Source organism: Castor canadensis, chromosome 8, assembly GCF_047511655.1.
Source record: "Castor canadensis chromosome 8, mCasCan1.hap1v2, whole genome shotgun sequence".
In the NCBI taxonomy this organism is placed as follows: Eukaryota; Metazoa; Chordata; class Mammalia; order Rodentia; family Castoridae; genus Castor; species Castor canadensis.
Genome location: NC_133393.1, coordinates 119,228,852 through 119,256,336, shown reverse-complemented (window position 1 = coordinate 119,256,336; position 27,485 = coordinate 119,228,852). Strand labels below are relative to the sequence as shown.

Here is a 27,485-nt window from a genome sequence, read left to right as displayed (position 1 = left end):
GATGCTCAGGATGCACACAGGCTCAATCATAGTTTATGGAAGCAAGCACTCTTAGAGAAATCCTTTGAGCAATGAGAGGGGAGCTCATGGATAAATTCTTCCCAACATGGAATGAGTGCATCCCATCCAGAGATGAAGTAGTTTAATATGGTTTCTAAGAAAGTGGTGCTACAAGACTGAGCAATCTTATTTGATACCAGGTGATATCAAAGCCAGCTCAGAATACATCCTCATTTACCTTTCCTTCCTGTTTCCTTTCTTCTTTTCACTCACTCCAGCTTCCCTGGGATTGCATTCACAAATAAGTTACACATGAGTTTTTACCTCAGTCTTTGATTTCTGAGGTATCTAGTCAAAAAACATGGGAAAAGCCTTAATTAAGATCAATTGGTTGCCTATTTTATAATCATTTTTGGTCATTAAGATTGATACAGTGATCATCAGTGTTGTTCCCATTTTCCCTCTAGGCATGTGGTAGGTTTGTGCTTCTCTCTTCCTTTGAAATTAGGTGTGACCAATCAGGTGTTTCTGTGGGCAGCAATGAGATAGGAGCTAAAGAGATGTAAGCCAATTCAAGCTTGAAAAGCTTTAAAAGCCAATGTATATTTTTCTTATATCCCCATTAAAAAATGAAGTCTCCTTAAATCCAAACCTGTCTAAACATTCTTTTAAAAATGGATTAATTTCTACAGAAGGACTAGAGAAAGTTATCAGGAACTCCCATGCAGGAAGCACTAAACCTATACAGTTTCATAGGGGCATACAAATCAATTTTTAGAGACCCCCTAGGGGCAAAAAACAAAAGTGGGACAAACTAAACAACACCTTAAACAATATGTGCCATTCTGAATGAAGAAGCTTAGGTTACCCACTCTCATCCCAATCAGCACTATATAGGAGGTTCAAACTAGGATACTACTGAATGAAAATTATATCAGAGACATAGAACATTGAAATGTTCACATTAGTTAATTTGTCCACAAATTATTAGAAGCAAAGAAAAATAAGGGGCTATTCAAGAAATGGTGCAAGATATAGGGGGCAGAGTGGAGGAGACATGCATTTAGGTATCAGAACTTATTATGAAGCAATAGTCAGTAAAACAATTCCACCTTCCCCCACCTTAAACACCTTTGTCCCATCTCATTACTTCTGTACAGGTGACTCATGTGAAGGGTCAAGGTTCTGTGATTCTTCACTTTCACCCCCATGAGATTTGACACATCTTCATCCTCCATCTCCCTGATTCCTTATTCTTCTTCTTACTTCTGTGCTGGGGAGGCCTCTCCTTGGCTCATCTGATGTCTGGCTACTTCTCAACATTCACCTATCAGTTATTAGTTATGTTCTCAGAGAAATCTTTTTTCCCTGACCTCCATCCCACAACCACAGCAACCCTCCATATTGGTATATTCCGTTCTTCTCATAGAACTTCTATGAAATCAGCTTTCTTATTAGTTTATTGACTTGTTTAGGGTTTCCCAATCACTTTCAATGTTAAGTTCTGTGCAAGCAGGGACTTTGAAGGTTTTATCTCTGCATTTACTCACAAATGAGAGAATAAAGTAGCAAGTCAATAAAAAAAAAAAATCATGAGTCAATGAAGACAGTAAATAAAATTTCTCACAGTCCATATTTACTGCATAACTCAGAGACAAAATAAAATACTATGAACTTTGAATTGCAAAATAAAGCAAATATATAGTAAATATGCTAATGTTTGCAAAACCAGAGTTCTCACTGGAAGCAAAAGAAGATGCAAATATAGAATATAGGAATACAAGGAAGAAATCTGTGTTGTTTGATTTAAAATAGAAGTATTGATATGAATGAACACTTTTTAAAAAAATTTTAATACATTTCTAAGTATGGCCTCTTCAAGGGCTTAGAAATATCTACTTTTAGGTTTTTGTTTCCAAATTCCATTCTACATTAGGTCTCCTTAAAGAATTAATGATTCCAAATCAAGAGCAAAGGGAGTACAAGACAAGCCTGGAGCATTTTGTTGTGTCAGAAAACTGAGAGGAGCCCAAAGACTGATGGAGATAAGTCAGAAAGATGCAAGAGTTGTCCTGGAGCCAAATTTGGGCTAATTTGAGCCACAGATAGAGTAATGAAAGCAATAACTTATTTTTAAAAATAAGAAAAAAGAATTCATGTGTCTGAAATAAACCTAAAAAAAAGAGGTGGGAGGAAATTTCTTTATAGCAGAGGAATATTTGAAAAGGCTCTTTGCATAATGATCTGTGTAAATAGTGATCTATTCAACCAAGAGTCAGTGAACACAAAATTCTTTGGGTAAAAGTCTGAGACAGAGTATCTCACACATAGAGTAGATACATTACAAAGAGAAAAAGTAATTTAATAATAGAAAAAAAAAGCCACTTTAGCCATGTGATCAAATTTCACATTATCAGTCTGGGACAAAGTGGCAACATGTATGCTTTCTGACATGATTCTGTCATTTCTGTTAAGAAACCTGGATATATAGCACACCCACTTATCACCACAAAAAGAGTGACTGCAGAATAATTAATCATAATTACTATAAAATTATATAATATACTAGACAAGGAAGCAAGCCAATATTTCAAAAGTCAAATTTCTAAAGCCAATTCACTGAAAATCAATTAGTTATATGACTAAAATTAAAAAGTTGTCATTTGGCCAAGTTCCTAATATTAGAGATTTACAAAAGGCTTGCTTCTTTTGACCACTTGATAACATTTCACTAAGTTTGAAATAATTTTTATAGCAATAGAGAACTAATACAGCCATTCCAGACAAGTCTGCTCACAGATGAGCTGCTAGCAAACCTGACACTTCAGCAATACCACCCAAAATCCATTCTATCCAATTTATTGCTATAAAATTTATAAATTATTACAAGACACAATTTGGTAAATTTATCAAGTAGGTAATCCACCTAGATTGTCATCAAATTAACCAAAACTAAGAGAAAATGCTTCAAAAACATATTATTTTTCCATATAGTAAGTGTTGTCATAGTTTTTGTTGCTAAATTGATAAAAGTTAAGTAAAAGATAGGCACAACAAATAGAGTTTATAACCACTGTTGCATAGCTTTCTATAGAGTAATAATTAAATGTAGCCAAATCAATTATAAAGTAAGGAATAACTCAATCCAAAACATCACATATAATGAGTACTAGTGAAATATGGGGTATAGGATTGTGTATGCATGTGTACATGTGTGTGCATGTATGCATTTATATGGACATGTGTGTTTCTCCAGGTGCCTGCAAATGTCTTCAACTCCTGTAGAACTTGTACCAATTGCCTAAAAATCTAAGATTGTGCATCAGTTTAGGAAATAAAGGAAGAAGGCAAGAGAAGGGATTGATAAATATATATATAGAGAGAGAGAGAGAAAGACAGAAAAGAAGAGAAAAGGTAAATAAGAAAGATGGACACTCATTCTCTGGAGAGAGAAAACAAAAACAAAGGTGTTGCCAATCCACTGAAAACTAAACCTATAAAATTAAACCAGTCTAGTGCTAGGGGACCCTGGACATAATCTGTGAAGACCCAGATTACCACACCGTCAGCAGGATGTGGTAATGTAAAGGTTACTCTTTCCCAAATGAAGGCAGGGAGAAATGATGATCTCAGAAGATGAAGCTGCCAAGAGCTGAAGAATCTCCCTTCATCATCTCATGCATGAATGTGGCCACACACAGACACTGAATGGTAACATCAGAGTATAACATCTGAATGAAGCACCACAGTTTTGGAGTCAACAAATGTTTTAGTCAATATACTGCAGTGGTTAAGGTTTCAATCCATTCAGTCTTGTGGGTCTTAGAATGGTTTCCTTTCATTTTTAATGACATCATATGATACTTGGTCTTACATTTAACTTTGAACAGATCCAAAAAAGTCTGCTGATGTTTTGGTGGAAATATTTTATCTGCAAATGATTAACACTTTTTTCCCAGTATCTTTTGGAATGAAAACTTGCGTGTTTTCCACTGGATGTACTGTCAGCTATTGACAGCAAAGTTCCAGTACTTTGTAAACTTTTCCATAAACAACCATTAATAATAGTTCTTTAAATGCAGTCATGCCAGGGATATCAATTCATACTCTTCTTACTCAGAACCATAAACTCTGACCGGACCAAAGGAAGAATGGGGGGAGACAGACAAGATTTGGGAAAAATTGCAGTAAACATGGTCACTTTTTATATTAATGTGAAAATTTTTGATACTTGTAATCTTTTTAACACTTTTGTTAGTATACAATAGTTTTACAGGGGGTTCATTGTAACATTTCCATATATGTGTACCATGTACCCCAATTGGGTTCATTCCCTCCATTATTTGTCCTCTTTCCTCTCCCCTTTTAAAACAATTTCACTAAATTTCAATGTTCCATATTTATACATCTGGAGAGAACACATCAACCATATTCACTCTCCTTTATCCTCTTCATTTACCCCCCCACTAGTAAAACGTGACATGTTTTACATTCTTGGCCTTCATTGTTCAGTGGAGGTTTGCCTTGGTATTTTACATGGAAATACATTGTACTTAACCAGTCTACTCCATTTATTACTCTTCCTTACCCTTTTCTATCTATCCCATCTTGTTCAACAGTTTTCAGTGTGTTTTGTTCCTATACAGATGTGATGCATTTCAATACTACTCACTATCATTCTCTTCTTTCCCTCCTTCCCTCTAGTCAAACATTTATAGAGGCTGGGCTAAAAATGTAGAGTAGAAATATCTACTCTCCAGATAGAAAAGATCACTATTGATTAATTTGGATACTATCCAAGAACAACAATAATATGTAATACAAAGACAAAACTTGTAGGTTACCTTGAAGTAGCATCTTCTGAATTGATATCATGATTTCCATTTCCTTTAGAAATTTAGCTACTGCATAAGAAATCTTCCTAAAATATCTAGCTGTGTGACCTCAGGCCAATAACCTAGCTTTTCTGTATCTTTAAATTTAAAATGAAGGATGAACCCCAGCATTGAGAGATAATTTGATTGTGATGTAACTTCCTGTCCACAGATGTTTTAAAACCACACTTACTTCTATTGCATATGTTCCTAAAATAGTTTTAAATAAATTCCACCCAAAGCCAAGAAATTGCTAATCCAATCGCAATTTTTCCTCAGCATATTTTCTTAATTTTACTTTGTATTTTCTAACATATTTCAGTTCATAATCTAAAAATTGATGAATTCATCCCATCTTTTTAAAGACTGATGATACACAATCATTCTGAAAGGTTTTATGTGACACAATCTAGACACCTAGAAAACTATGCACTGAAGAGATAGCTCTCCCTGAACCCCAAACTCTGGTATCACTCCATTCTTGAATGAATCATAAGGCAATGAAGAAATAAGTCACTATATCTACTTCATTGTTAAGATCATACTTGGGCCTGAGTAGCTCCATGAGTTGGGTCCTTCCCCAAGTGGGTACATGCTTGGTACCACACGTGGTATAGAACATGCCCCTATTGGCAACACTAATTTAACTGGTCTAGGGCAGGGCCCAAGTATCAATCTTTTAAAGCTCCCTGGGTGATTCTTATGCAGCCAGAGTTAAGAAGTGAAAAACCTTTAGGCATATGACTTTTCTAAGTCCTACAACTTGGACGGGGGAGTGGGCAAGTGGTGGCAATGAGACATTTCTTGGAAAATCCTATCCCTACCACAAATCTATTGCATTTGGATATTCAAATGCTTATCTTATTTCTTCTATTAATTTGTAAATTGCTCTCAAAGTTGGTTCTTTGCCTTGTGTATCTCTGTATCCTTCACAGAAGCTAGCACAAGGCTTCACATCTAGCAGTCTTAAATTAGTCTCAGATTAAAATAAACATAAATACTGGGAATTCTCACCTTTACAGCTCAAATTCATTTAATGATTAGGATGTGTCAGTAGGGAAAATATTAACTTATTTCCTACCAAAACTAAATTAAAATTTTAAATCCCCAGCCACAAAAAGCCAATCACATTTGAAATACTATTTATGAATCTTCAGAACCAAGGCAAAAGTAATCAGTTTCTGAATATCTCAAATATAACATCTTTCAACCAATTCTATAATTATAAGCCTGCTTTTATTTCTCAAACAGTATGAGCATTTGAAAAGTTGTGGGTTTCTTTCTCTCTTTTTTTGTTTTGTTTTGTTTTGTTTTGGGGGATGCTGGGGCTATAATCCAGAACCTCATGCATACTAGGCACTCTACCACTGAGCTACATCCCTAGTCCCTGGTGTGGGGAAATACTAATGGTATTTCCTAATTATTCAGCTTTTACTAAAATCCTCAAAGAGAAAAGTCATTCAATAAAACTTAATGAATGTCATATATGTGCAAGGTACAGCATCATTCATGGAGCTTACATTCTAGCACATGAGAGAGCTGATTGATTAGTTACATTTGAAATGAATCCTGAGTTGGGGGAGCACAGATCAACTGTGTGTGGTGACTCATGTGTATAATCTCAGCTACTCAGGAGGCAAAGGTCAGAGGATCAAGGTTCAAGCCATCCCAGGCAAGAAGTTAGCAAGACTCTTTCTCAACAAACAAACTGGGTGTTGTGGTGCCCACCTACATTGGTGGTTATGTGAGAAGGAGGTTATAGATAGGAGGATCACAGTCTGAGGATAGCCTGGGCAAAAATTAAGACCCAACCTGAAAAATAACTAAGACAAAAGTGGTAAGAATAATGCCTGCCTAACAAGCCCTAGTTCAAACCCCAAAAACATCAGGAAAAAAGAAAAAAAGCTAATTTGAATATTCAACAGATGGACTTGACTTAGTCATGGGGTCAAGGAAATAACATTAAAGTTGAACATTGAAGAATTAATAGGAATTAACTAAGGAAAGGGAAAGGAGAACACTCTGGTGTAGAGGATGAGTGAGAACATCCTACTGCCAGGAACATGAAACTCATGTACACTAAGGCAGTCCTGTGACTAGAGTTTGGAGAGCAAAGATGGGATGGTAAGAGATGTCTTGGTGAAGTAGTCAGTTAGTGGGATCTTCATAAAAGCTTTGGTATTTACCTTAAGAAACAATAGGACTGGTGGAATGGCTCAAGTGGTAGAACACCTGCCTAGCAAGTGTGAGGCTCTGAGTTCAAACCCTAGAACCACAAAAAAAAAAAGAAAGAAAGAAAGAGAGAGATAAAAAACAATAGGAAACCATAAAAGCTGAGGTGGGCACAGTCAGACTTACATATTTCAAACCACTCTGACTGTGATGAAGAAGGATGCATAGGAGAGTGGAGGAAAATTGAAGGGAAGAAACTATCAAGAAGGTTGTTCAAGTAGCCGATGGCTGTTCCATCTCCAACTAGACAAATAACAGTGAAGTAGAAGGGTTTAAGAACTATTTAAATCAACAAGATTTAATAATAAATTGGACTGAACCTCAGTCGTCTAGCTTATATACCACCAGGCAACTGCATGTTGGTGCAGTTCATACAAGGAACACATGAAAGGATCTAGCTTTGAGGGGAAAAGAATCAGGCCCTTGGAATGATAATACAACAAAGCAAGCCACAGCAACAGTTCTGTTCCTGGCACTATTCTTTGTGCATCTATGTGTTAGTTTCTCAAAGTCTCATAGCAAATCTGTGAGATAGGTTCTCTACATTCTCCAGTTTACTGATATGCAAAGAGAGTCAGAGAGAACTGGATAAGTTGGCCAGTCACACAGCTAGTAAGCAGCAGAAAGTACCCTGAACACTATATTCAGCAACCCACTCATATTGGGTTTGAGGTATCTGGGAGACATCAGAGTGGATTTATCAACTAGTAGGTTCACAGGTCTGGAACTAATAGAAGCCTGAAAAAAGAAAAAAATAGAAGTCTGTATTGGAAAAATTGTTACATAAGCAAAATAAGGTTGCATTTCAGAATTAAGAACATCACTTGGTTTCACTTGATCCTTGCAGATCAAACACCCTTCCACCAGAAATTAGGAAAAACAAAAAAGAAGAAGAAGAAAAGTCAAGCATAACAGTTCAATTTTTGAACTGTTCCCAAAGGATTTTCTGTTTTATTATAATGAGGACATTGGTGCCACAGTATTTTTACTCTAATTTTTCTCCCTTTATTCCCATATTTGTTCTGAAATCAGTTCTGTGCCCTTGGAAAAGTTGCTTTACCCTTGTGAGACTTCATTTCTACATCTATTAAATGAGGACTTTTTCTTTAAAATATTGCTCTCACACTTATTAGATGACATATAACGAATTTGGGACCAAGCACTAAATATTTTATAGCCTCTGTATTGTATCTCCCTCTACACAGCCTCCTGATGAATATGTTATTCCAAGGCAATAATGTAATTATTTTTCTTACTTCATATTAATTAAATTATGATGCAGTTGTAAGAGAACACAGACTGCAAAGGGGGAGAGAAAACAACTTCCATTATTGGCAAGCATTCAAAAGCCTTCACAGGAGAAGGGAGGATGTTGGGGAGGGGTGGTGAGAAGGAAAATGTTCCAGAATGAGGAGGTGTGACTACCTTGATTCTTACATTCAGATATTCAGAGTACTTAGAATTCTTTGTGTTAAAAAAACTAGATATGCATTCCACCCACTTGCCTCCACACAAAAAAACTTACAGGCATGCAGCCTGTGCTGACTTGTACCACACCATCTTATTTAAACTCTTATGGTAACACTAACCTTCCTTTAGGAGAAGCAAACCGTATTTGTGAGAGATTCTGCAGGAACTTCTTAAGTACTTTCAAAGCAAATATTTGAATCACAGCAAGAGAAGCTCACTTCTTAAAATTGGGACTTTCCATTTTGCCTTTCATTGAACGTTTAACCACCAGCATTCTGGAATTGCAAAATTTTCATTGAGCTCTTATTTAAGTGCTTGATTAGTGCTAACTATGAAATCAATGCTATCGGTTTATTCTAAATAATAGAATAATTCCTGAATGTTGAGGCACTTCCATTCTAGAGATAGGCTTTAAATTCTCTCTCTCTCTCTCTCTCTCTCTCTCTCTCTCTCTCTCTCTCTCTCTCTCTCTTCCTCTCTGTGTGTGTGTATGTGTGTGTTCATGCATATATATATATGTATGTGTGCACACATATATATGTGTATATATATATGATGCATTTTCCCCATTTGAAAGAGGAACTATACAAAGGGGAAAAAGTGAAAGTAGAGGAACTGGAAAAACAAAAGTAGGAAAGGATTTATTCATTTTAGCACACAGATTACATCCAGTCTGAATCATTCTTTCTTTGCATAAACATTCTAGAGTTGTAAGAATGGCTCACACCTCACACCAGCTCAAAGGAGAAAGAAATGAGGTTAAGTTCTGTAAAATACTGAGCTTGTTACTAGTTTCCCGAAACAACTGAAGACAGGTTGAGAATGAATTTAAGTCAAATACTTTCTAGCAGTTTGAAAAGCAGTGTGTTTAAAAAGTTGCCATCAACTATATGGGTTTATATGAGTCTCCACTCACTATTAACTAGTTTAGTATAACAATATTTTTACAGCAACCATACTTGCTACCAACTGGGCAGCTAGAAGTACTGAGTTCAGGGACAAACTGTCAAACTGAAAAACTGAGTTCCTGACAAACTGTAAACCTGTTGATTGTAAGTGGAATGCAATCCCTGTCCTTCAGCCTCTGGGGAATCAGAAGACTTCAGCCCCAGAGTAAAAGGAAGTAGGTCAGAGCCATGTGTGTAAATGATGTGTGTAAATGATGATTCAGAGCTGACTTTTAATGAATGAATTATTCTCATTAATGTGGAAGCAACAGTAGAGCATGGGCCCCAAGTGAACCCATCAAAATTTCTAGTTTCCTCTCTGCAAGATGGTTGAGCCAAACTACTGACCCTTCTCATTGAGTGAGCATCCAAGGGTTCTTGGATTTATCAAAGGAGGGATTATCCTGCAGAAGGAAAAATAAAGGTCACTCGAGCTATTTGATTTTAATAATAATTTTGAAATGTATTTTACCCCAAACCTGCTGTTGCAGAATAAATGCATCAGAATCCTCTCATTTTCATTAAAGCACTTTTAGTACAGATGCCACTCACCATGACTTCTAGGTTTGCTCTCTCCTGACCACTGCAGCCTCTGCTCAGTGTCTTATCAGTGAGGCACCGGCTGTTGTTTTACCCTTTAAGGATCGTATTACTTGAGCTACTTTATCTGAAGATCTGAAAGCCCTACAAGAAAAATATCCTTATACATGTTCTACAGATAAAGAAAAGAGCAGTGGTGAATCACTTAAAATATCAAACGGTGGGTATAAATCACTCAGTACCTCATCCTCTTTCTGCTGATGTAAAGTCCATTTCCATGGCAACAGGCATCAGAAATAGCAACCTATGAGAAACACTATGTTTATTGCAGCACATGGACATTTTAGCTTGATTTTGAGCCAAATCTTGAGAAAACAAACCTTTGACTAATATCTACATGTTATTTTTATCACTTTTGAGGAGTAATATTTGAATTATGAACTAGGGGGAAATCTTTTTTTTTTCATTTAGCAAAAAAACAATAAAAAAGATCATAAGCTAATTTGGGGTAAGGGGGTGTAGTATTAAAAGGCTCCCCTTCGTCATCCTCCCAATCTTCTATCTCAGTTCTGCCTGATGTAAGTGTATGACAACAAAGTAACCACAATAATCTGTCCCGATTAGTAAATTTAGATTCAGGACGGACCCAAGTCTTTTAATTGATCTATGTTTGAGTGTGAAATCTCCAGACTATTCTCAGACATATGCAAAAGCAGTTTATCTTACTGAACAATACTTTATTGTATAATTAGATGCTACTTGTGTTTGATTATTAAATAAGTTCTTTAATAAGCAGTGATGTGTGCAGTTGAAAGACTGAACCTGAGAGACAATATATGGTACTAGAGTGAGCAAAGGATCTGTGTTCCTGGCACTAGAAGAGTGCCAGGAAGTAAGAACCTACTGGAGCTGATATCTCAACCACCCATCATTCCCAGCTTCATTTGCTCATCTGTCAAGGCCAACCTTAAAATTTACCTTTTCCCTGAAGTCCCCCAGGATTACAATGTATAATGGATCCTGATTACAATGTATAATGGATCCTCATCATTCACAGATCTGATATATGCAGATTCACCTACTGGCTAACACTTATTTGTACCCCCTGATCAACACTCACTGTGCTTTTTAGTGAATCACGGAAACGTGTAGAATAGTATGTTTCCAGCTGAGGTAGGACAAGACAACACTGCAGGGTTTTTGTTTGTTTGTTTTTTAGCTCTCTATTGTAAGCAAGTGTCTTTTTCATCATGTATTTAATATCATGTGCTTTGCATGTTTGTGCTGTGGCTGGTGGCTTTTCTGTTTAAAATGCATCCCCAAGCATAGTGCTGGCTGGTGATCCTAAGCACAAGAATGATTAACTTTACAAAAACAGTATTTATGTTCCATAAATGTCACTCAGACTTGAGTTACAGTGCTGTTGGCCATGAGTTTAATGTTAATGAATGAACAATTTATATTAAATAAGGTGTCTTTGCACAGAAGTGCACATAGAACCAGGTTATGTATTGATCTGTTGACACAGATGGTGTAACTAACAGATCACAGGAGCCACAGTGTGTGTTTCCCCCGAGCAGTGCTTAATCACTGAAGCAACTGACTTCCATGTTCCCTAACTCAGTGCTGTGGCAGCTTTATAGAACAACTCCTGTGAGTAACAGGAATCAACTGTAACTTCACCTCACGTTGCTCTCATTTTAAACTAAATTAGCCCCTTATTGTACATGGCCCCATATTCTGTTGGTATTATATTGTCTAGCTCTTTGTTATGTAATTTTTATTATTAATAAAATAATCAGATTTCAGCAATTGAGTTCCCACTATGTGATAGGGTGCTGAAAGCTTTATAAAAATCCTCCCATTTGTGGGTGGCCTTCTAGTGAGGAAAGTCATCATTTGTAATGCACAATATTTCCGAGTACAGAGACAGTCCTAAAAAGAATGAGGTGATTTTACTGTTTTCATTCTTGTCACACATTTCATTAGAGAACTATTTTTGAAAAGTGACATCAGCTATATAAATTTTCAATTACTGCTGATGACTAATCTGATAATAGTATTTCTCATCCCTATCATGTGTTAAGCACTTAAGATTTTCAAAGACTGTGCTGAGTGTGTTATATGCATAATTTTAGTTTAATCATTAAAACTATCCCATAAAAGCAATACAGAATAAACTTAATTAACTTTCTAAAATCATAGCTCCTAAAATACAGAAATGGATTTGAATGCAGATGCTGTTGTCAGTTTCATGACTGAGCCTCCTTAAAATAAAAAAGTTTCTTAAATTCCCTGTAGAAGAACAATTACAATAACTAAAACTTAGAATCCTCTGAGCCAAGTACAGTGTAAGCAATTTGTATAGATCAACTTATTTAATCCTCACAACATCTTTTAAAAATGATGTCACTATAATCTCCTTTTTACAGTTAAAAACAATGAGTCTTTTATATATATATATGTGTGTGTGTGTATGTGTGTGTACATATATATATGCACATATTCATCTGATCATGTGTATTCCCATATATTGCCTTGATGTTTGCAATGCTATGAGCTACCCATAAATCTAGATGCTGGGACAAAGTTCCTACCCTCACAAAGCTTATAGTTTAACTAGAGGAACACAGCATAAACAAGAAAACAAATAATTAAATATATTAATTTACTTGTCTGTTGTTTCTCTGTCCCACAAGAATAAATAGTGTAATATGTGCATGATATATCCACTATTTTATAGGGAAATAGTATGATAATCTCTCTCATGAAAAAAATAATAACTAATACTTATATAATGCTGGCTAAGGTGCTCAACAGTTATTAAATGCTTTTCCCCATGATGATAGAGCTTACTCCCACCCCCAGGTCAGGAAACAAGTGTGTGGCTTCTGTTCATTTTCAGGAATGTGCATTCCAGTTAGACATGTCAGTACTAGGAGAATGATCAGCAAGTGGGCTCATGGACAGAGTAGTAATGCTCCACAATTTCATTTTTACTTGTTCCCTCTGTACCTAACTCTAATAGGGGGCCCATGATAATTCTTTAATCTACAAGTATCCATGTCAACTTAGACCTATGTTTAACAATTCAACAACCCCCCAAATATTTTGAGTATCCCCAATGTAGAGATACCCAATAAATGGCCATAGGTCTTTTTAGGGATGATCTGAGGGTATCTTTACTGGAAAAATTTACCTAGCATGTAGAGTCTGTTCTAATGGAAGACCTAAGCTCTTCTTCAGTCAAGAGGATACAGGTGTAAAAACTGGGTCAGGTTCAGAAACACTTTTTATTGGGCAGTTCTTTACCTATTGACCATCTACCTTTGATTATATAGACTGGGAAACACACTTGTTGGATGTCCATCTATCTTTCCTCTAAGGGTGCCTGTGCTGTTCATCATGTTTGTAACTCTCCATATTTCTATATCCCATGGTTTCCATGCAATTCTAAAAACATATTACTCATTAATGGTAACTAATATTATCTTGCAGTTGTCAGTGATACCAGCTGGCCTCTATTATTTGGTATTTCCTCATGGCAAGTGCCATCAGTGAGACTAGCTCTATATGAGCTTCTCGTATTGTCAGTATCTCCTGGCTTAAAGAAGAGAGCCATCTCCATGGTGTAGGTGCCCTCTCATCAGCACATTCCTTATCACTCTGGTAAACACAAGCCTCCTTCTGCAGAACAAAGGCAGCTGGTTTTTATCTGATGTCATTCCCTTTCATGTGCTCAGTTCTCTGAGCTTTTGAGTCTCTCTGTGCTCTGCCATGGAACTTTTGACCTTTCTCTTCTACCCACTGTCTGCCACTTCTTTTCCTAAGGTAGTCATATGTTAGCATCATCTCCCAGGGTTCTTGTCAAGGTATAAAATCAAGTATCACAGGAAGTCTTCTCAAAAAGTAAAATCATAAATGTTCTTCTTGACTGACAGTCATGGGGCTAGTCCCTCTTGCTCCTTTGGGATATAGCTCAATTGCTTCCTTAGCAAGCGCAGTACTTCCTGTATCTGGAATATGTTGTAACTTACATACCAGTTTAGAAGCCAGGAGACAGTGACAATGGTGGGGTGGGGGAGCTTGATATATTGCCTGTGCAGAGACTTCTGCTTCATCTTCTGTCGGGGGTAGGAGAGGGAGACAGGAGCTAGGGAGAGGTGAATTACTTCTTTACAAAAAACTGAACCACTTCTCCAGGACCACAGGGTTAAGAAGAACATGGAGTGTCAGATTTTCAAGTGTATCAACTCAGTCTCAGGATCCTACTCCTTCCCAGACAAAACACTAACTTTAATGTAGGAGACTTGCTGAAGGTGAGAATTCTCTCTGGAGCTCTACTCTTCACATTAGCTTTTTCTGCTACCCTGCTCCAGAGGGTAAGTTTCTCTTTACGCTGCCATGAGAGCTCCCTTTTGATTTTTCACTTTAAATTCAGTTGGTAATTTCCCCCCAAGTTTGTCATTTTCTTTCCTCAGTGTATCAATAGCACTAGGTAAAAACCATGTGATTCTATTTTCTATACAATAAGTGCAACCTCTGAAACTCCTGATGTATTGCACCCACAGAGCCCTCTCTTGAGAAAGCACTCTGATTCCATCCACCAGTGATAAAATTTAACAATCTCACCCCCACCACACACCAGGGACTCTCGTGCTCTACCAGTCACTAGTGATGGAGCCTTCACTGCCAATTGGCCAGCAGGGATCCAACACCCAAACCCCATCTCTGACTCTTCTTGCTCAGACCACGCCTAACCATGCTGTCTCATGTAGAGTATCCTAGAAATGGATTCTTTATACAGCTTATTCTTTACAAAGTTTATTGAGAAAGTCTTGGAAAAATCTGTAGACAATAAAGAAATGAGGATTGGGCAAAGAGAGATATCGAATTGTGATATAGTCACATCAAAGACCCCATCCAATCTCATGGAGAGTTCTAGAGGTGGGATGGTCCTGCAGAATTGTCATATAATTGGGGCAGGGAACATGCCACCAACACCTACTCTTGCATAGACCGCACATGGCAAGTCGTCTACTCCATTATGACAACAATTCCCAGAGAAAATTTCAGCTAAGACCCAGAGACTACCACCCCTCTCAGAAACTAAGATAATGAGGGGGTCTGGGCAGTGAGTCAGAGATTGCCAACAATGTTTTATGGCTATTTTCACAGACCTCTGAGACTAGAGACCTGTCACTGTCTTCAAAAGAATCTACCTCTTCCAGAGTTGCCTCGTGGAAGATGATGATGCTAGTTGACCACCAGAAACTTTAAATACTGCTTTCAGAATTGCATTGCTGGACTGGGGATGTAGCTCAGGGGAAGAGCACTCACCTAGCATGTGTGACACCCTGGGTTCGATCCCTAGTACCACAAAAACAAACCAACCCAGAATTGCATTGTTGTTGATCCCTGCTAGGGGCATGACTCAAGTGGTAGAGTGTTTGCCTAACATGCATTAGGCCCTGAATTCAATCCCTAATACTGAAAAAAAAAGAATTTCAGTTGTTATCAATAACAGAAACAAAATAATCACTAATATTTATTGAATGTATATCATGAAACAGATAATAAATGTTTTACATGTGTTAAATTATTAGTCTTCAAAAAACCCATAAAATTTTTTTTTCCTGGATGACCTCTTTTCTCTTTTCATGTCATATTTTTTCTTCTATTTGTAAGGGCACTCACATGGACACTGAGGATGCTCTTGGAAAGCATTGTCCATTTGCAGCACTACTCTTCCTTTCCTCTCTCCTCAGTTCCCAGAGCTCTGGCTATCACGTCTCTCTTGAAGCCTCCTTAATCTCCTGTTCTCCAAATCTAATGGCACATTAGCAATGTTCCATCTTCCCTCTGTCTAGCAGCTGACCCCATCATCCATTTGTTTTTAAAAATACTCTTCTTTTTCTGACCTACTCTCACCTCATACATAAACTGATGAAATCCTTTTGCCCCAATAAGGCAACCCCTCCTTGCCTGGTGATTGATTCTACCAACATTTGTGGAGTACTGACCATGTACCGGGTACTGTGCTAAGTACACTGATATGCTAATAAGTAAAAGCAGACAAAGTCCCTGTCTCAGAGTTTACTGTGGACAAGCAAATAAATGCAGTAATCACACTGCTGAGTGCTTTGAAGCAGCACAGGGTATCATACAATGAAAGGGAAAAATCAGTAGTTAGGAAAGCTTCTATATGGTCTGAATAGGGTTTTCCCCTTCAAACTCACACTGCAATTTGCTTGCCATTGTGGTGGTGTTGGGGTGTTGTGAGGCCTGATGGAAGGTGTTGGGTCATGGAGTGAGTCTCACTCTTGGGAGGCTGGATAAGTTGACCCCAGAGCAGCCCTCATAAAGAAGCTTCTTCCCCAGGTACTCTCCTGCTGTTCCATTTTTCAGCCGTAGTTGAAACAACACAAAGGCATCACCAGAAGCTGATGTCATGTTCTGGGAATTCCCAGCCTCCCAAACTAAGAGCTAAAATAAACTACCTGGTCTCAAGGTTCTGTTACAGCCACAGAACATAAACTAAGACAGCTTCTTTGAGTAGAAAATCCTTGAGAAGAGACCTGAAGAGTATATTTGCAGTAACCAGGAAAAGAAGCAGACACAGAGGTCAATGGTGAATACAGGCTTGAACACCAAGTGTTATGGCGCTGAATTTCTGATGGGATTGTAGATTGTTACCATGCTACTCATGTCCCTTTAGATCATGATCACATTATTCTATAAGCAATAGGCAACTTTTAAATAGTTTTAAGTAGGGATATACGTAAATTATTCATTCTGACTACAGTATGAGTAATGAATTGGAAACAGCTAAAAAGGCTGAACACAGACCAAGTGTAAATCTAGCATGTAGCTAGTGCTAGCTTGAACTATGGTATTAACATCAAAATGAGAAAAAAACTCTTTTTTTTTTTTCTTTTTGTGCTACTGAGGGCCTCAGGTCCTTGCACTTGCTTGGCAAGTGCTGTACCACCAGAGTCATACCTCTAGCCCTTTTTGCTTTAGGTTATTTTTCAGATAGGGTCTTGCTTTTTCCTGAACCTGTGCTGGACCAAGATCCTCCTACCTATGCCTCTTACTTCGCTGGAATTATAGATACACACACCACATACAGCTTGTTTGTTAAGATGGGGTCTCCCTAACTTTTTGCCTGAGCTAACCTCAAACCATGATTCTCTCAATCTCTACTTGGGATTATATAGTTACAAGTCACTACAGCTGGTAAAAAATAAAATAAAATAAATAAACATTTAAAAGAAAAAGTAGGTAAAATTTGCAAGATTTCATGAGAATTGGTTCTAAGAAGTAAGGAGGGGAAGGGAGTCAAATATGTTGCCTGTATTTCTGACTTTGGTTGACTGGTTGGAAGCAGATGTTCATTCCAAGTGTGGAATAATGGGAACAGACTATAATGGAGGCAAAAGAGTGGTTATGTTTTTCTCTTTAGACATACTAATCTTAAGTAATCTTTGAGAAATTGTCATTTGGATGAGCATGTTCAGAGCACAGAAGACCAGTCTGGGTGGGACATGAAAATTTAAGAGCCATTTGCTGTAGATAGCTATTTAAGACATAAGCATTAAAGGAGAATATTGGCTGAAAACAGGAGCCAAACTTGAGGAACTCTACATCTTAGTAACCCAGAGAAAAGAAAAAACTACAAAGTGACAAAAAAGCAGAGAGGTTAAATAAATAAAATATATATTCATACAATGGACTGCTATGTGCCCATAAAAAAGGAATGAAATACCAATACATACAACCATGAGAATGAGTGTTGAAAGCATTATTCTAAGTCAAAGAGATCAGACATAAAATACTATATATTGCAGGACTCCATTTTCATAATATATACAAAACAGGCAAGTTCACACAGATAGAATGTATATGAAAGATCTTTAGGACCTGAAGGGAGAAGGGGAAAGTGACAGATAATCAATACAAGGTTTGTTTATGGGATGATTAAAATGTTCTAAAATCGATTATGTTTCTGGGTGCAAAACCGTGAAAATACCAAATGTCATTGAATATTATGCTTTAAAATGGTGAATTTTATGTTTTGTGAATTATATCTCAACAAAACTGCTTAAGGAGTCTTACTTTCTAAATAAATAAATGTTTATAAAACCCTTTCTATGTATTAAATTTTTAAAAAGTTAGTCAATTAACATTGTCAATGGAGAGTATGAGTGACATGGTAACAGTTAAAATGTAGTAAGGAGGCAAATGCCTCTCTAGGATTTTAATATTGTGGGGACATTTTGGACAAGAATGTCTAACACCCACACTCACTGACAGCATGAAAGAATGCCTAGTGATGTAGACAATAACTGTACAATGCTCTCAATTATTTTAAGATGGCTACTTTAAGAAATAGCATTCATATCTTTTCTAGCATTAGAAAGTGCAGTATGTACTCATAAATTTTGAGACCAACTGGGCCAGTCTTGTCATGCATCATAAAGGAATCCCCTGACAGTACCTTGAATTATATCACCCCCTCACCACAGTCAGGTATAAGACTAGAATTCCAAACACTGCCAACTCCGTATTTATCCATCCACCTGTTGAGATAACAGGATCTCATAGCCAACTGGGCCAGTCTTGTCATGCATCATAGAGGAATCCCCTGACAGTACCTTGAACTATATCACCCCCTCACCACAGCCAGGTATAAGACTAGAATTCCAAACACTGCCAACTCCGTATTTATCCATCCACCTGTTGAGATAACAGGATCTCATAGCCACCATTTTTGTTACTGCCAACTATTTGCCTTACTCATGGCTGAAACTGCAGCTTCTGCTTTAAAGCTGTGTTTTATTTTTTCCTCTAGTCTGAAGTCCCCTGTCCATAGCAGTAGCTGGAGCAATTCTTCCAGCCCAGAAGAAGGTATCATTCCTGATTCCTTTCCTTCCCTCAATCTGTGCCCCATCTTAGTTAACTGATCATTCCCAGATGAAAGCCAGGATCTAATTAATAACTAATTCCTAAGCTTACTTAAGCTTAAACCCTTTGTTATCTAGGACTCCTCTCTCATTTTCCTCAATTCATGAATCAATCCTTATGGTAGTCATTTCTTTTGTTCATCAGTGTTCAGATCTCCTTCATTGCAGGCACATAGAACAATAACTCATTCCTGAGTCTGTGAAGTTACATGTGATTGTCATTTCTTTAGGTCAATAATATAGTGGTGTTCCACAAGAAGGGTATAATTGCCACTGTCTGACTTTCTAGCTCATTCTTCTGTCACAATGATCATTTGTTGATACAGATAAAACATGAGATTAAAGCATCCTATAATACTGACCTAACACTTGGCAGATAGTTATTCTGAAGAGTGACCTAAACTTGTAGAGTACATGACAAGTATTTTGTCACAGTGATAAAAACATGACTAACACATATTGAATATGTGTACCCATATAGACACAATATACAGTGAAAGCATGAGTGTGGAATATATTCTATTTATATTACTGTATCCAAAACAAGAGTCTAACAGAGAATGACAGAGCACTTTTTCCCTTTAAATAATGTGTTTCTTCTACATCAAAATAAAGAAAGGAGAATGGACATGAATATAAATTTGAGATTATTTGACAGAGGAGGGACTGTGAGAAGACAGAAGGGGAAAAAAGAAGGTAGGAGGAGAAAATGAGTGAAATACATAAAAATAAAAATGTGTGTATAACAAAACCTATTTTAAAAATTATAAGAAAGATTTAAAAAACAGGTTGGGGAGAGGGAATAAAAAAGAGTAATAAAGAGGGTGTGTGTGATCAAAGTATAGTATATGCATGTATGTAATGCACACCTGTGAATTATATAATTAATATTGCTAATAAAAATGTGTGTGTATATATGTGAGAGAGAGAAAGCTTTAAAATAAACAACCTAATAGTGGAATTCAAGAAACTGGAAAGGTAAGAACAAACCAAACACAAAATTAGAAGAAAGAGAGAAATAATAAAAATCAGAGCCACCACTGCAGAAGACTTTGCAAGGAATTCTACACACAGAAGATGAAAACAAACAAAATCACAAAAGGACGGAAAGTATTAAACCTCAGGAGAAGAACAGACAAGTACATAGAGAGTAGCAATGAATCAGCTACACACACTCAAATCCTTAAACAACAAAAACAACCAAACGGCAGGAATCACAACATACCTTATCAATATTAACACTGAATGTTAAATGGACTCAACTCCCTGTCAAAAGGCACCGTTTGGCAAACTGGATTAAAAAGGAAGATCCAACAATCTCTTGTTTACAGGAGACCCACCTTATTGACAAGAATAAACACTGGCTTAGGGTGAAAGACTGGAAGAAGATTTATCAAGCTCATGGCCCCCAAAATTAGGAAGGAATAGCCATACTTACATGAGACAAAGTAGACTTCAAACTTACTTTAGTCAAAAGAGACAAAGAAGATCACTTCATACTAATAAAACGAGCAATACATCAAGAGGAAATAACTATTAACTTATATGCACCCAATATCACTGCACCCAATTTCATTAAACATACAGTAAAGGACTTAAAATCACTTATAGACCCCCAACACAGTGGTAGTGGGAGACTTTAATACCCCTCTATCACCAATAGATAGGTCATCCAGACAAAAAATCAACAAAGAAATCTTAGAACTAAATGACACCATAGATCAAATGGACCTGACAGATGTCTACAGAATATTCTACCCTGAAACAGCACAATATACATTCTTCTCAGCAGCCTGTGGAACTTTCTCCAAAGTAGACTATATCTTAGGGCACAAAGCAAGTCTCAACAAATATAAGAAAACTGAAATAACTCCCTGCATACTATCTGATCACAATGCAATAAAACTAGAACTCAACAACAACAGCAGCAGAAGAAGATATGCAAACAAATGGAGGTTGAACAACACAACGCCCAGCAATCAGTGGGTTATAGAAGAAATAAGAGAGGAAATCAAAAAGTTTCTGGAATTTAATGAAAATGAAAATACAACCTATCAGAACCTGTGGGACTGCAAAGGCAGTCCTAAAAGGAAAGTTTATAGCCATGAGTCCATATATTAAAAGCACAGAAAGATCTGAAACTCCTAGAAAAACAAGAATAAAATAAACTCAAAACAAGTAAAAATGGAGAAATAATAAAAATAAGGGCCAAAACTCACAAAATTGAGACCAAAAAACACACATAAAGAATCAATGAAACAAAAAACTGGTTCTTTGAAAAAACAAATAAGATTGACAAACCCCTGGCAAATCTGACTAAAATGAGGAAGGGAAAAAAACCCAGATTAGTAAAATCAGAAATGAAAAAGGAGAGACAAAACAAACACCATGGAAATCCAGGGAATCATCACAGGCTACTTTGAAAACCTATATTCAAATAAATTGGAAAATCTAGAAGAAATGGATAAATTTCTTGATAACTATGACCATCCAAAGCTGATCTAAGAGGACATTAATCACCTAAAGACACCTATAACACACAATGAAATTGAAGCAGCAATAAAGAGTGTCCCAAAAACGAAATGTCCAGGACCTGAGGGATTCTCCACTGAATTCTACCAGACCTTTAAAAAGAACTAATACCAACATTCATAAACTTTTTTACCAAAGAGAAAGGGAAGGAACACTGTCTAACTCACTTTTTGAAGCCAGTGTTACACTCATCCCAAAACCAAACAAGGACACAACCAAAAAAGAGAATTACAGGCCAATCTACTTAAGGAACATTTTTGCAAAAATCCTCAATAAAATAATGGCAAACCAAATCCAACAAAATATGGGTAAGATCATGCACCATGACAAAGTCAGTTTCATCCCAGAGATGCAGGGATGGTTCAACATATACAAATCATTAAATGTAAAACAGCACTTTAACAGAAGCAAAGACAAAAGCCACTTAATCATCTCAATAGATGCAGAAAAAGCCTTCAATACGATTCAACACCATTTCCTCATACAAGCTCTGATGAAACCAGGAATAGAAGGAATGTACCTCAAAATAATAAAGGCTATATATGACAAGCCTGTAGCCAATATCATACTTAATGGGGGAAAACTGAAACCATTTCCCCTAAAGTCAGGAACAAGACAAGGATGCCTACTCTCTCCACTCCTATTCAACATAGTCCTGGAATTCCTAATCAGAACAATAAAGCAGGAAGAAGAAATAAAAGAAATAAAAATAGGTAAAGAAATAGTCAAACTATCCCAATTTGCAGATGACATGATATTATACCTAAAAGATCCAAAAAACTTCACCCAAAAATTTCTAGACACCTTAAACAACTTCAGCAAAGTAGCAGGATACAAAATCAACTTAGAAAAAATCAGTAGCCTGTCTATACACCAACCATGAACATATTGAAAAAGAATATAGGAAAACAATTCTATTTACAATAGCCTCAAAAAAAATCAAATACCTAAGAATAAACTTAACAAAGGGTGTGAATGACTTCTGCAAGGAAAACTACAAACCACTGAAGAAAGAAATTACAGAAGACTACAGAAGGTGGCAAGATGTCCTGTGCTCATGGGTTGGCAGAATCAACATAGTTAAAATGGCTATACTACCAAAAGCAAACTACATGTACAATGCAATTCCTATCAAAATCCCAATGACATTCATCACAGATATTGAAAAATCTATCCTAAATTTCATTTGGAAACACTAAAGACCACAAATAGTGAAGGCAATACTGAGCAAAAAGAGCAATGCTGGAGGTACCACAATACCTGACTTCAAACTATACTACAGAGCCACAGCAATAAAAACAATATTGTACTGGAACAAAAACAGATAAGAAGACCAGTGGAACAGAATAAAGGACCCATAAATGAATCCATGCAGTTATGCCCACCTAATTTTTGACAAAGGTGCCAAAAACATGTGATGGAGAAAAGACAGCGTCTTCGACAAATGTTGCTTGGAAAACTGGCTGCAGAAAACTGAAACTAGACCCATGTTTGTCTCCCTGTACAAGTATCAACTCAGAGTGGATTAAGGACCTTAATATCAGACCTGTAACCTTAAAGCTAGTGCAGGAAAGAGCAGGGAATACACTGTAGGCAATAGGCACAGGCAAGGACTTCCTCAGTAGAACTCAAGTGGCTCAGCAACTAAGAGAGTCAACAAATGGGACTACATGAAATTAAAAAGCTTCTGCATAACAAAAGAAATGGTCTCTAAACTGAAGAGGCCACCCACAGAAAGGGAGAAAAATCTTTGCTAAGTACACATCAGACAAGGGACTGATAACCAGAATATACAGGGTGCTCAAAACACTAAACTCTCCCAAAATCAATGAACCAATAAAGAAATGGGCAACTGAACTAAACAGAACTTTTTCAAAGGAAGAGGTTCAAATTGCTAAAAAAAAAAAAAAAAGCATAAAAAAATGCTCACTATCCTTGACGATAAAGAAAATGCAAACCAAAACCACACTAAGATTCCACCTCACTCTTGTTAGAATAGCTACCATCAAGAACACCCCAACTACAAATGTTGGTGAGGATGCAGGGAAAAAGGAACCCTCATACACTGTTGGTGGGAATGTAAGCTAGTACAACCACTATGGAAAACAATATGCAGGCTCCTTAAAAAACTAGAAGTAGATCTGCTATACAATCCAGCAATACTATTCCTAGGGATATTCCCAAAGGAATGTAAATCAGGTTACATCAAAGGCACCTGCACACCCATGTTTATTGCAGTGTTATTCATAATAGCCAAGCTTTGGAAACAGTCAAGATGCCCCACTAATGGCGAATGGATTAAGAAAATGTGGTATTTATACACAATGGAGTTTTACTCAGCCACAAAGAAGAATAAAATTTTGTCATTCACAGGTAAATGAATGGAAATGGAGAACATCACTTTAAGTGAAGTTAGTCAGACTCAGAAGGCCAAAAATTGCATGTTCTCCCTCACATGCAGATTATAGACCTAAAACAAATGCAGCAATATTATGGAACATGGGTCACACTAAGGGAAAGCCATGAACTGGAGGGATAGGGCAAGGGAAGCAAACCAAAAACTTGAATGAGTTTAATGTGCTCACTGTACAGGAATGAATATAGTAATCTTAAACTGGCCAGGGTCTCCATGTGAAATAGACTAGGGAGGAGTGAAGAAGACTGGAAGAGATGAACCAGATGGCATGGAAAGGGGTAGGAAGATGAATATAATGCAAATAATGTATACACATGTATGAAATACAAAAAATAATATCTGTTGAAACTGTTCCAGGAATCAGGGGAGAGGAGATGAAAGAGAGCAGTGGAGGGAGTGAATTCAAGTAAGATGTATCTAATGCATTTTTTTAATGAGAGAATAAAAAAATTATAAAAATCAGAAAAAAATAAGGGGCCAAAAGCACAAGATGCTGATTGATAAAACAATACAAAGATAAATGACACATACAGCCTTTAGTTAAATTATCCAAATAAAAAAAGAGAGTAGACTCAAGTGAGTAGAATCTGAGTCATAAAGGAAGACATTATAACTGATGTCACAGAAAACAAAGAGTCATCCAGGGCCACTCTGAACAAGTATATGCTAACAAACTGGAAAACACAGAAGAAATAGGGAAATTTCTGAACACAGTTTGAACCATTTGGACACAGAAATCCTGAATAGATCAATAATAAGTAAGAAGATCAGATCAGTAATAAAAAGTCACCCAACAAAGGAAAGCCTAGGAACTGATGTCCTCACTGCTGAAATTTCCAAACTTCCACTAATAAACTGAAGAGGACACAAAGTATGGAAAGATGTCCATGCTCACACATGAGAATTAATATTGTTAGAATGTCCAAACTATGCCAAGTGTCCAATCCTTATCAAAATATTTATGGAATTGTCCCCAGAAATAGAAAAAATAGTCCTAAAATTTGTATGGAAACACAAAGACCCCAAATAGGGAAAGTAAAATCTTGAGCAAAAAGAGCAAAGCTGGAGACATCACAATAGCTAACCTTGAAACATACTACAAAACTATAGTAACCAAAACAACATAGTACTGGCATAAAAGTACTATTAACAATAGAACAGAGAGTGGAGAAATAAATCCACACATCAACAGCCAACTGATCTTTGACAAAAGTGCCAAAACATACATTTGGAGAAATGACAGTCTGTTTAGTAAACAGTGCTGGGAAAGCTGAGTATCTATGTGCAGAAGAATGAAACTAGACCATTATCTTACCATACACAAAAAGTGACTCAAAATGAGTCACAGACCTAAATGTAAGACTTCAAACTATGAAACAACTAAAAGAAAGCATAAGGGAAGCACTTCAATATATGAGACTCAGCAATGATTTTTTTCTACAAGAACTTAAAAGCACAAGTAATAAAAGTAAAAATACAGAAATGGGACTATATCAAACTGAGAAGATCCTGGGAGCTGAGCATGGTGGTACACACCCGCAATCCCAGCTACTTGAGAAGTGGCAATAGAAGGATCACAGTCCAAGACCAGCCCAGGCAAAAGTACAAGCTCTATCTGAAAAACAAACTAAATGGAAAAGGACAGGGGACATGGCTCAGAAGGTAGAGTACCTTACCTAGCAAGTAGGAGACCCTGAGTTCCATCCCCAATAACATCAAAAACAAAGAAGAAGAAGATAATTCCACACAGAGGAAGAAACAGTACATGAAGGGACAGCCTGAAAAATGGGAGAAAATATTTCTAAATTATCATATGACAAAGGATTAATATGCAGAATATACAAGGAGCTCAAAAAACCCAATAGCAAACAATACAATTTGAAAATGAGCAATTAGCCAGTATTGACATTTCTCAAAAGAAGATACACAATTGCCAACTAATACATGAAAAATGTTCTCAACATCACTGATTGTCAAGGAAATGTGAATGAAAACTACCATGAGATATCCTCTTATCCCATTTAGAATGACAATTATCAAGACAGCAAAAAATAAAAAACCACTGTTGAGGACACAGAAGACACTGATGAGGACACAGAAGACACTGACGTAGAAATATAGAACAAAATAGTGGGACTGTTTGAGGAGACTAGGAGAGGAGGGAAAGAAGAAGAGAATGATAGAGTAAATAATACTGAAATACATAACATCTATGTAGTTGTGAGACACAATGAAATGCACTGAAAGCTGTTGAACAACTTAGGATAGAGTGGAAAGGGTAAGGATGAGTAATAGAAGGGTTCAGACTGCTACTGTACAATATATTTACAAGTAAAATACCAAGGGAACCCCCATCTGAACAATGACACTAAAACAATGAAGAACAGGAAGGTAGAACAGGTCTTGAAGGGGATGTACTAGTAGGAGGGGGAGGGTAAATAAAGAGGGTAAAGGAGGGGGAATGCAGTTGAGGCTTTCTATACATATGTGCATATGGAACACTGAATTCCATCAAAGATGTTTTATGAAGGGAGAAGAGGGAGAATAACAGAAGGCATCAGCCATACCAGGGTACCATATATATGGAAATGTCAGAATGAAACTCTCTGTATAGTTATTATATACTAATAAAAACGTTTTAAAATTTTTACTTGTATAGTAGGAAAATATATAATATTTTAAAATATAGAATTCATGCCTTGGCTTTTTTCTATCTCATGACCTTTAAGAGTTAACACATCTCCTAAAGTTCAAAAATATAATTAAATTAAAATTAAAAACCTAAGTAAGAGTATACAGTGTTTGGTTCATTTTTATCCTTTGCATTCCATTTGATTGAAAATACATACTCACTTGTTTATTTCCACTCCTGAATTTGAGACAACTCAAAATGACTTTGTTGATATATTATATCCAATGCTCCCAATGCCACCTTATTTAGTTGTTTGGTTGGTCTTGTTGAGAATTCTTCTTTGCTAGACCACATGAAATATATGCATTCCATGTCTGCTGTTGGCATCCAGCATTGCAGTGCTGTTGGTTAATGTTTTCATCAGGGGACAATTTTGAGCATGGGAGAATTCACCACACAACTGAGAGTTCAAAGTCCAAAGTTAATTTTTTATGTAAAATTTTAACAAGATATTAGAATGGAATAGTTAGAGAATAGTTGGTTTGTTTTTAATTCTCTGTGTAACTTTGATTTGAAAATTTAAGAGGTAGTTTTCTTTCATTCACTACTATTCACAGGTACTGTAAACATAGTATACAGGAGAAATGAACATCATCTTATAGACTTTATCAACAGCTGTTTCCAGTAGTACAATCTAAATATGTATGTGGGGAGGTCATATTCATTATTTAAGCTATAATCATGGAAGAAATCCATATTGAGGAGGCACAGAAAAAGTTGCCTTATGCTCCATATTGGTTCGCCCAGTGACTTCTTTTAGGAACTTACTCAGTTCAAATCACAAAAGCATCCTCTGTAGTCAGAGTTTCTAAGTTC

General features: G+C 36.7%; 1 protein-coding gene across 13 annotated transcripts in view; it reads right to left on the bottom strand.

The window, feature by feature from the left end:
* Otogl (otogelin like) overlaps positions 1-27,027 on the bottom strand; it is a 225,051-nt gene extending 198,024 nt beyond the window's left edge. For 8 of the 13 annotated variants that reach the window (XM_074084012.1, XM_074084014.1, XM_074084007.1 and 5 more), the window contains exon 1: positions 26,831-27,027. The gene's annotated coding sequence lies outside the window, so the exon portion shown is untranslated. The other 5 variants (XM_074084013.1, XM_074084010.1, XM_074084009.1 and 2 more) reach the window with 4 other exon arrangements.
* Between the last annotated feature and the right edge of the window lie 458 nt (positions 27,028-27,485).